This window comes from Leptinotarsa decemlineata, unplaced genomic scaffold, assembly GCF_025532065.1.
Source record: "Leptinotarsa decemlineata unplaced genomic scaffold, Ldec_3_MD MMD2_tig00026294_RagTag_RagTag, whole genome shotgun sequence".
Lineage (NCBI taxonomy): Eukaryota > Metazoa > Arthropoda > Insecta > Coleoptera > Chrysomelidae > Leptinotarsa > Leptinotarsa decemlineata.
This window is the reverse complement of record NW_027412674.1, coordinates 4,855,705-4,867,935: the sequence shown is the minus strand read 5'-3', so window position 1 is coordinate 4,867,935 and position 12,231 is coordinate 4,855,705. Positions and strand designations below refer to the sequence as shown.

The 12,231-nt window shown below is 35.2% G+C and overlaps 1 protein-coding gene across 3 annotated transcripts in view; it reads left to right on the top strand.

Moving 5' to 3' along the window:
- Positions 1-12,231, top strand: part of capu (formin protein cappuccino) — a 138,274-nt gene that overhangs the window by 37,477 nt on the left and 88,566 nt on the right. The window lies entirely within an intron of this gene.

The following is a 12,231-nucleotide window of genomic DNA, read 5'->3' as shown; positions in this document are numbered from 1 at the left end:
CAAAAGCGATGCGGCAACGGTCGAAGTGATCTACCTTTACTGGAGCGATACGATACGAATAAGCGATGCAACATGAGCAATCTTTTATTGCCTGATGCAACTTTTATCCTCGCAACACTCCAGTGCACACTGGAGCGATACGATAACCTATAGGGTAAGCAACGAAGTAGTTGTTTTCATCAGTTGTCATGTGAGCTCCTCAGAGGAGGACGTTGTTTTTGCTTACCGGTACTTGCAAAAAAGGAAACGTGAATCAAGAAAGAGGACTGGAGAAGCACGGGTTCTGCTCCACCAATTTCACGAAGGAAATAGAGGATTGCACGCAGGGCCGTAGCGAAAAGAAAAACCGGGAGGGGAGGAAATCCAAATTTTCCCAACCCCACTAGCACAATTTTCCAACTTTCGAAAAAATGGAAGCCCCCTTGGCTTCCATTTTTTCGAAAGTTAGTTACTACTATAATATATTAATTTTCTTATTTAGCTATCCAAAGAATGGGTGAATGCTTATATGCCCGTTATGGTATGCACAAACAAAAATAAATTATGGTAATTATAAAAATAATAATGGGAATTATTCTACTTTGGACCAAGGTCCTTGTCCTTCCACCATATCCACCATGTATAGGAATATTCAATACAAATGAAAGGAAACAACACTTAAATAATATTGTGCTTATTGTTTTCTACAATTATTTTTTCTATCTTCACAGCCCGAAATTTCCCAACATTTCCAAGTCGAAAAAACAGCGAAAAGTTGGGAATTTTGTAAAATTGTCACTTCAAAATTTGTGGACTGTTCAGGACTGTTCTCTTACTTGGGAGGTATTGAACTTTTTTGAAGTTTTCGAACAACTCAAAATTTCAGAAGTATGGAATTTTCAAGTTATGCATGTTGGGAAATCCCAACCTTCTCCTGGTTCTTTCCCTTTTCTTATCACCTCTTCCTTTCTTTTCCCTCATTTTTATTTTTTAAATTTTTTTGCATTTTTTACTATTATTTTCTCCCAACTTTTTCCCAAGTCGAAAAAGCAGGGGGTGCTCCCCCCGTCCCCCCCCCTGGCGACGGTCCTGATTGCTCGTCTTCTTGCTGACCCGAAATGAACGTATCGAACGATATTGCGCGGCAGCTGTGTCCCCCTAACCGACGCGACTCCGATAATTATCGGTGTATGGTATCGCGATCGCTCCAGTGTGCAGTAAATTAATAAATAATAATAATAATAATAAATGGGCTTTATTCATTGACATACATTGTTTATAAACAAATACAAAAATCAATGAAAGGGCGAAGTTCAGCCGAGGCTGTTTTACAACTTAACCTGCCTCCATTATGTATGCACGTTTACTAGCCAACAATTGAGAAAAAAATTGCTACTAATATTATAATGGCTTAACAGGAGAGTTTAAAGCTTCCTGACTGCGACTTCAACATGAAAAATTTTCCATCACGTTAAGATTTTGAGTTGTTATTATTTATATTTCGTACAAAAATTTTCGAATATCATAGGGAAATATAAGATCGAAACAAAAAAACAATATATTTTGAGGATAACAGACTTTATTTACAATACACATGAAAAACATTCAAATGAAACCTTTTCTTCATAACCTTTTTGTAAATGTTGACTTCCGTTTATATGTTTCATCGTTTTCTCCCATAAGGAACCAACAATAATCCCCCATCATTGCTGCATCCAATCTGACTTGGTAAAGATGCTCCACTGTCAGTATGTCTTGGTGGAACTTTTTACCTTGTCCGTCACTGATAGCACCCAAGTGTTTCGTAATTTTCAACTTTCTTGTTTCCCAAAACTCCGAAACAGTTCTTTTGAAAGAACTCCACGCAGGTAATACAACATTACTTAATTTTTGATCAAACTGTTACTCACTTAGTAGTTTTCTAATTTGTGGTCCAACAAATATACCTTACTTGAGCTTTGCATCACTTAATTTTGAAAAAACGTATTTAAGATATTTAAACGCATCACCTTCTTTGTCTAATGCTTTTAAAAAAAATTTCATTAACCCCAGTTTAATGTGTAATGGAGGTAAGAAAACGTTTTTGGGATTAAGAAGAGATATATTCTTCACGTTATCTTGATCTGGAATATATTTATCTCTCGGAGGCCATTCTTTCACTTGGCTTTGTGTTGCCCTACTGTTCCAAAGACAGAGAAAACAGCAAAACTTCGTAAATCTGCCCTAAAGACCTAGTAATAGTCCTATGACCAAATCCTAATGTTTCCATCACACCATTTGGATTTACACAAACACACATTTTATCCTGCATAGTAAAAAACGAGGATAGCTCATGGTTACGGTTCCTAAATATTGTTTGTTTGTAAATATTGTAACGTTTGTCATGCAAAAGTAACAGTCGTTGTAATGATTTGTTGTTTCTCGTCAAATCATTGGAACTGCAAAAGGCACAAAAGAGCGTTTGCCATTCAACCCGTTACTTAGATTTGCTGTACAGGTTTGGCAACATACGTGAAGAGCCCAATCCCGAACTTGAGCACCAACAACACATCCAAAATACTTATGGTAAGCTATACTACATTTGATTTAATGGCCGTTTCTGCGATTTAGAAGTGAAGTGACCATGTATACAATAGCAAAAATTATCTGAGGGATTAACGGAAATTTTTGTACTGTTGCATACGTCGATTGATACTGCGTTTACAAGAGTCAACTTATTTTATTTACAAAGATAACATTAATATAATACTCTTAATATTCGCCTGTTTACTTACCTCGCTTCTCTAATACTAACTCACCACTTCTCGCGTTAAACCAATATTGATGATCCGATTGTAACCTGCTACTTTTATAGCGGTTCCGTATTTCTGGTATTTTCTGGAAACTTCGAGTATCGGAAGTTCAAGAAGCGGCGTAACGCTAGTTGCACACACACCGATTTTGGACGGCCGACTTTGTACCGGTCGTCCAAATTCCAATAGTGAACCACATGTGGTAAGGGGACCTTGCACACATGCCTACCGGTGATCGTCGCCGGTAAAATACCAGTACCGGGAAGTAGTGGCGTACATGACTCAATACACTCTTGCATATTCACCGGTTTTTTACCGACCATTCCAGTCTCGAATGCTCAGTGAAATTGTAGTTACTACGCATTACCTTCGTTTTGGTAGTGCGTGCTAATTACGACAACAAAGCCTCTGATTGTTTGACCGATAAAAATCCGGTGAGTGTGCAAGCACCCGCTACCAATAAAATATCGGCTGATTTTGGACGGCCGACTTTGTACCGGTCGTCCAAATTCCAATAGTGAACCACATGTGGGAACGGGACCTGGCACACACGCCGACCGGTGATCGTCGCCGGTAAAATACCGGTGAGCAGTCATCCACTGCCACTGTATCGCCGGCAGTACCGGGAAGTAGTGGCGTACATAACTAAATACACTCTTGCATACTCACCAGTTTTTTACCGACCATTCCAGTCTCGAATGCTCGGTGAAATTGTAGTTACTACGCATTAACTTCGTTTTGGTAGTGCGTGCTAATTACGACAACAAAGCAACTGATTGTTTGACCGATAAAAATCCGGTAAGTGTGCAAGCACCCGCTACCAATAAAATATCGGCCGATTTTATACTGGCCGTCCAGAACCGGTGTGTGTGCAACTAGCGTTACAAGTCTCATATACAGCGGAAGCAGATTCAAATACTGGGCAGAGTCGCTATGTTGCCAGATTCTAAACAATTTCCTCAATCTAGAGGAAAAGCAAATTTGGAAAGTCGTGTTCATTAAATTTTTGTGAAAAAAATCATAACTCAAAAATCTTACGTGTTAGGAAATTTTTACTATCATTTTCGCATTCAGAAACAAAAAATTAACAAAGGAGCGTCTTTGGCATTACAGTCGTAAATTGGCTGTAAACTAGTGATGAGTGATCCATATCAAATCAGTATCGGGTTGCTTATCGAATCACCTATTGCATCGCTTATCGTATCGCTCCAGTGGAAGCCGTGCCTAATAGTGTTCGACGATTCTACATAACAATTTTTTTCACTTTCCCATTATTTCAATTGGTTGAGTATCAATCACCGTATGTCACTGTCAACTGTTTTTGAGAAAATTTAATGAAAATTCTTTGATCACAGAAAATATCAGCGAACATGTAAAACACTTGTACTAACTTTTATGCCTCTCAACAACAAACTGAACATGCTAAACAGCTGAAACTGTTATCACATAAAAAATTGAAAAAATTGCTAATCGAATCTACATAGCCCGCGAAATTTGAGCATTCTCCTTATTTTTCAAACTGTCGACGTTATGTTTCGCAAATTAATAAAAAAAATCTGTTTAAAATCTGTTTTTCCGTTAATCAGCTGTCGTCCCCATATGAACAACTCTCAGGAGTTGAGAATTTTGTGCGAGCTAAGGACTAACGAAGTCTTACCTTTTAACGTGTGATTCCTAACACGGTTGCAGAATAATTCCAGCTTCAATCAGATAAATTCTCTCGAGAAAAATATCTGGGGTCGAGACGAGAATCGAACCCACGGTCTTCCGATCGTGAGTCGGGCGTACTACCACCGCGGCCAATTCCACAACCATAAAATCTGGATAACTGTTTTACTTAAGTACTAAATGCCAGATAAGTTAACAAAATATTTTGCTATCTTGTCAAATGTAATTATTTGAATCTCAGCAAATACAAACTCTAATTTTGTGACGAAATAATTTGCAATTAACTAAAATGTTTCCGATAAACGAGCGCAACAATGAGGTCAACAAAACAAGGCGTTTCAGTGAGTTTCAAATTTCAGTATGATTAAAACATTTCCATTATTATTTTGATGACTTCTTCTATCCAACATCTCTGTTGGAAGCACATGAGTACAAGGAACATATAAAAACAGTGGCAGTCAGTATACTGATTAGTATCGTTTTTATTTTCATAGTGAGTTCTGTAAAAAGGGGCGTATCAGGTAATAAACGTTCTCAGAGGGTTTTTGCAAATATGAATAGATGAAATAGAGTTTGAACAATAGTATATTACGTACCAAGTAGGATAAGAAGCCTATTACCCACGAGGCGTTAGCCGAATGCGATAATTCGCGAGTGGGCGTAATTGGCCTTATCCTCGAGGTGCTTACTATATTTTTTCTACGACTGACCGTAGAGAAAAATTATTTATTTATTTACGGCAATGCCTATTTTTTATAAAATAATTAACAAGTTCACACATATGTATTTAAAAGTAATCTAAGCTAGGTTTAATGATAAAATTAAAAAAATCATAAAAATAAGTTAATGAATTACAATCTTTCCACAGTCTTTTTAAATGTTTCCAAAAAAGAATTAAAAAATTCTAAATCTACATTGTATGTATTCGCAAGTCTCAAAATTCTACCTACAGATTCATTCTGGCCATAGTTGGTGCAACAAAAGGGTACTTTGAAGATTTTCGAATTTCTTGTTCTCCTTAGATTCACATTTGAAATTATAAGTTCGACAAGTTCGGGGAATGGATGCTACCATTGATTATTTTATGAATTAGTGTACGATCTGATTCTAATCTTCTATGAGCTAGAGTATTCAAGTTAAAAATGTTCAATATAATTTTATAGTCATACTCACCAATATGATAACCCAATTTATATGCAGAGTACCTTAAAAACTCATTTTGAACACTTTCAAGCATATCAATATCCACATGATATGAATAAGGACCAAATTGTGGACTTGTATTCGATTATCGATCGAACAATTTAACAATATATGGTTTTTATTGAAGTGAGAGATAATTCATTTGCAGATCTAATAATGAAACCTAACATTTTCAGTGCATTAGAAGTAATATGGCTTTGGATAGATAATAAATTCATTCACTCAGTCAGTCAGAACACAATTAAACTATTTTAAAATTGGTGACAATATTTCTTACAAATTACTTCATTAGGATTTATAGTAAGAATTATTAAAATTATTTAATGATATTCCGCCGTCAATGTGGGAGGAAGACGGTCTTATTCTGTTTTGTTGAGAATTTGAAATAGTGGGAATACAAATGTTTTCAATACTATTTATGAGTACATTTAATGTGTTTCTCATGGATGCCATAGAATTATCTAGCCACCATGGCGCTTTAATGCCATTAAGCCACCCCCACCATCAACTAGGATGGTTGTAGATGATCTTCTGAAGCAGTGTCCAGTATATGTTTCTTGATTTTGCAAATGTGAAAATTTGACAATAATTTTTGGTTAGTCATCCAACTTATTGAGTCCAACAAACTGATGAGTGCATTTCCCATTTTGATAATTAAAAAAAATTGGTAGTTGTCAAAATTTTTTGGTCTCAGGTTCAGGTACTTTTTCCAAATGTTTTAGTTTTTGTGTCCGGTACTTTGATGTATAGTTTTTGGCCTATATCTTCAATATGATCTATTTGCATATCTTTCAGTTCTTTTTTTCGGCATCAAAAATAGCAATAATCATTGCAACCTAGAAATAAATTTAAATTGTTATATCATTCCATTTTACCGCTACCCTCCGAGAAATATTTGATTGATGCAACTGATTTTCCTTCATTTTCAATATTTTAATATTAACATTTGTTTACAAAACGGATTTGAAGTTTTAATAAGCGCTCGCTTGTAATAAGTAAGCAAATGTCAATATTAAAATAATATATATTTATATCATTCACATGAAAAATCATTCCAACAGTGGAATTTGACCTCGGGTCATAAGAAAAATATATGCATTATATACACACGTTGCCGCTGGGTTACTTTGGCGATGTGTTACCGATGTTACCGATGTGTTGTCTGATAGTGATATGAGTACTAAACATATATTTTTTTCAATGATGCAAGTAATTTTCCTTTATTTTCAGTATTTTAATATTAAATTTCACAAAAAGGATTTGAAGCTTTATATCTTCTATTAATTATCTGCGAGCGCTTTCGACAGAATGAAAAATAGGAATTAAGTATGAAAGTGATCAATTATATAACGGAAAACGATTTTAGCACGATGAATCACGATCCAACCACAGAATATGAAAGACAAATTAATAGCCTGATAAAATCCAACAAACAGATCTTTAACAGCAAAACATTGAACAGATACTCAGTCGACAACCCAAAAGCACCAAAACTCAACGCACAGATATAGATACATAACGAAAATAAACCTATAAGACCGGTCATCAATTTCATCAGAGCAACTTCATACAAAATTTCAAAAATCATAGCCGAACAAAATCAACAGGAACAACGACCACAGCATCAAAAATTCAATGGAACTTACAGACAGAATCTCAACGACAAATGTCAGCCCGAACACTAAACTGTTCTCGTTAGACATAAAAACATGTACTCCAACATACCAGTCAACGAAAGTATAAACATTATATCTGATTAACTAAAACACCAAAACATAGACAAAACCTACATTAACCAAATGGAACACAGTCTAAATACAATACTTAATCAAAATTATTTCGAATCTGAAGGGAAAATTTATAAACAAACAGATGGACTAGCGATGGGATCCCCACTGTCTAGCATTATATCCGAAATATACCTGCAAACGATAGATGAGAAAATCTTAACAATAATAAAAACACATGATGAAGCAATGAAGCCCGAAACAAAGAACGGAAAGTCATATACCAAAAAGCGAACAAAAACGGATACACCCAAAAGACAATAGATACAATAGAAAACAGAATCAAACAAAAAATACAGAACAAGGATCAAGCCACCCAACAGACAAAACAACACAACGATGGACAGCATTTACGTACGTAGGACACCAAACCAAAAAACTAACAAACGTCTTCAAACCACTGAACATCAACATCACATACAAGCCAAACACGAAGATAACACAAAAAATAAACAACTATGAAAAAGAAGAAGACAAAGACCAAAATGGGATATACAATATACAATGCTCGGACTGCAACAAATTCTATATCGGCCAAACCAAGAAAAAACTGATCCAAAGGTACAATGAGCACAAAAAGGCATACATAAATCCAATAGTATATAAATCAAACCTCGCAACACACGCCATACAAAACAAACATAATTTCGCCCCACCAGAGAACATAAAACTCATAAAACAAGTCAACAAGGGAAATCGCATGGACATTTGGGAAAACTTGAACATCCATAAATTTAACAGTCATTAATCACTTATCGAGGAACAAGTACAAATCAAAACACAACAAGACCTCTCATTCAATATATTAAACAAAACCATACACATTCCTAGAGAAGATCTAACACAAAGAATAGTACCTGATGCAGTGCAAATACAGGCAAATTTACCTAAAGTACCTGAAATACCTGAGTTGAGACGTTCAGACCGTATAAAGAGGTAGAAGACAGGATGACAAGTTCAGTTTGAGGAGTGCCTACAAGATGACAGTACTACCAGCTGTCGAAAGCGCTCGCAGATAATAGAAGATATAAAGCTTCAAATCCTTTTTGTGAAATTTAATATTAAAATAAACATAATTTATATTCACTTTGTGAGTGAATAAATAAATTTGAAAAGTTCATAGAATTCACGAAAGTAGGCTTTGCTTCAGAGGCGCCTGGCAAATGAAATATGATTGGCTGTTGGCTGGTGAGGTTTTAACCTTTATGTTGTGTCTTAGTATTTCAAGAATTGTTGCAAAATGTTAAAAACAATGAATAGAATGAAAAAGCGGACTCCGCTCAGCGGAGTTGTGTTACCTTCGAAAACAAATATTTGCCATCTGGAGCTTCCTTAATGAATTGATTCATTTGTCGACGATTTCTTCGGTTTATAACCATTAGATTCGCGTTTTAGAGAGGTACGTAATTCAGAATATTTGCTGTATCCACAGTTTTCTTGATATTCAGGGTACATCACAGCATTGAGTAAATGGCCCATAATAATAGTAATAATATCGTTTATTATGCATAGAAAATACATTTATACATGAAAGGAAAAGGTTAGCCAAAGGCTAACTTCCACCCTTCCCAAAAATTATACAGTGAGTGTAAGGAAATAAAATTATAGAAATACTTATTCACTATCATAACAATGATAGAGAAGAGAAAACAATACATCATATAGTTGCTAATAAATCTCAATATTCTTGACATTATTTTGGTCAATTTAACAATTTCATTGCACTACCATACATTTAATTTAATTTTTTTTTAAATTACCACTGAGCAATAAGCATCTGTGATTTTATTTCTTCCTTAAATTAATGAATATTATGATTTAAAAGGGGTAAAATTTCATTCAGATGAGAAGGGGCTATATAAAAAAACATTCTTGAAATTTGGAAGTACGGTGCCTATGTATGTTGAATGAGTTAATTCTCAAATGACAATATGTATGTCAGAATGCCTGCTTAATAAACTATATAAATAACTAGGAGTTTAAGTTTGAAGCAACTTAAACAAAACAATTTTTATCAAATATTGGACTCTGTACCTCACATTCAGGTCCTCCATTTTTAACAAAAATGGTGTGACTTGTTCACCACATGGTATACAGTATACAAATCGCATGCAAGCATTTTGTATACGTTGTAACTTCTGCTTGTTATATTGCGGCAAAAAATTGTAATACACCGAACAACAATACTAACTGAGTTTCATTTCTTCTAATAACTGATACTTGAATTTGTATAGCGATTGAGTTTGAAGAATGATACTTTGAAAATGTTTGTCACATGTTCATGGATAGACAAAGAGCTGTCTATGGTTACGTTGAAATTTTTAGTACTGTCTACCCAGTGAATGTCTGCGTTATCGAGAGTGAGCCTAAAGTTAGACTGAGTTTCTACTATTTGTCCTTGAGACCCTATGCATAAGCCCAAAGTTTCATTTGGATTGATTTTCAGTCCATGATTCTCCGAGTATAGGAATGTTTTGTGCAAATCTGTATTTATATTGGCCACGCAACTTTATGTATCGGCGTTATATAAGAAGACAAATATAACTGTATATCATCTGCGTATAGATGTACTTGACAATGAAAACATCAAGGGTCCTAAAATACTTCCCTGCGGTACACCTGAGATTGTTTCTTTTAGCGATGACCATGAGTAATCATCCAGTTTGACCCTCTGTGATCGGCCTGTGAGGTAGCTGGTCATCAATTTAATAGAATGCTATGAACTTGAGCTTGCTGATGAGTAAATCGAAATTAACTAAATCGAAAGCTTTACTTTGATCAAGCAGTACTAAAATGATGACTTTTGATTGATCTCTGTATCTCGCAAGATCGTCGATTACTTTCAAGAGTTCCGTGTTTTTTGCGGAACCCAGACTGCTCGTACGGGAATACTCGATTTTCTTCAAGAGAAGCTCTTACTTGACGGGAAATATTTTTCTCGAATATTTTAGAGAACGAGGGCAGAATGCTGATGACGATGGTTTCAAAGTTTTTGCTAAATCTTCGAAATGAAGAGAAAAACATTTTCGGAAAACGAAGTTATGATATTCTTCTGTCTTCAACTCATAAAAGTTTCGAAATTATTTTCGTATTTTTCTTATGATTTTACTGGCATCAAATTATTCATCGGAATATTTGCTTGCTTGGTAATATCTGGTGGCTTCTTCAGGCGTATTCATTAGTATTGTTCAGTGAAAAGCTCATAAATTTCAACCAATTAGATTACTTACTGCTGTCCGCGTTTTTGTTCGCGTGGACTTCATTTTCTGGGTCTTCCCAGATTGTATTACTGCAAAATGTTCTAAAAAAAAGTTTTCCGAAATATCTTTCATGTTAAATATGGAGCAGTTCTACTTTTATAACATTTATTGATTTCGAGGATCCTACTGATACAACGAATGAAATGAAATCATAATTCAAAATAGTCGTACAGATTTGATTGTTGAATATAACGAAAGATATTTTACTGATTTGAACATTAGACGAAACACTTATTTTGTGAAAATAATCAGTTATTATTTTCCCCTATTGATGCCAAAACAGTGAGTGAAAAGGGTGTTGAAACAAAGTTTTCCACTCTTCAGGAGTTCGGGAAATTGTAAACATTGACCTATATCTTCCACAATTTTTTTTTAAACTGATTAACAATTAAATTATTGGCCAACATAACCTGCAAAAACTGAATTTCAATGTACCCAGACCAACCTCTAGAGTGGTTAATCCTTTTTATCTGCCAAAACCACGTACAAATATTCTGAAACGTTCACCTCTGCATAACATGTGTGTCAAATGGAATTCTGCAAGTTGTCAGCTTGACATTTTTTACTGTCCCACCTCTGAAATTAGATTTTTTCACTTCAACTAATTCTATATGTATTATTTTTATCTTATAACTTATTGTAATTGTATTAAATTGTGATCAAACATTACAAGCAATTCCGATATTCTGGAATATCGAAGGTGGTTATCCTTCTTTTTTTACGAGAAGTGACTTAAGTAACCTGCTTGATATCTCCGGGAGAGGTATATGTAACAAGTACGCGACTAAAACCATTGCTTCAGGGTTCAACACAAAACACCTCGGACTGTACTTTTTAAAATCCCTTTCACTTTGAGAACGGCATCCTTGTAGATTAAACTTCATGTGTCCATAAATTTCTACGCCGCGCCGATTCAAATTCAACTCAAAGCATCATTTTCACACAGGTTCTCATAGTGTCTCAAATATTGTCCTGCATTGTTCTTGCATCGCCATTAAAAAACGGAAAACGTTGAATTGTGTAGTATACAGTAAGAATTGCGTTACTTCTTTTTTTGCCTCCGGGACTGAGGAACAATTGGTCTGTGAGTATCTGACTCTATTGCGCAAACAACTGAAGAATTCTTCAGAGAAAAACCACTGTCAATTGACTCTCAGAAACTATCCAAATCTAGGAAAAGTATTGTGACGACCGAAGATGCTACTGTATAGCTAAACACGTGTCGCGGTTTTGTAAACTGTCAAGTAGAAATCTCTCATCGAAGTTTAATACGTCTAGGAGAATTATAAGCATCTGGGGTACCTAATAGCTTGACGTATAAAATAACTGCCGTACCACTAATGCTCTTGTTGGCTCTCCAACGCCCTTCGTGCTATTAGCCAGGGGAGTAGTTGTTTTCTGATAAGTGTCAGTCCATTCAACCTACTGTGTAGGTATATTTGAGACTGGCTTGAACGTTTAAAGTACATTTCTTTAGATTTGTTTACTGCCAGTCTTCAAGCATAGCCCACTGACTAATAAGAAAGTTTTTCTTCCTTATTC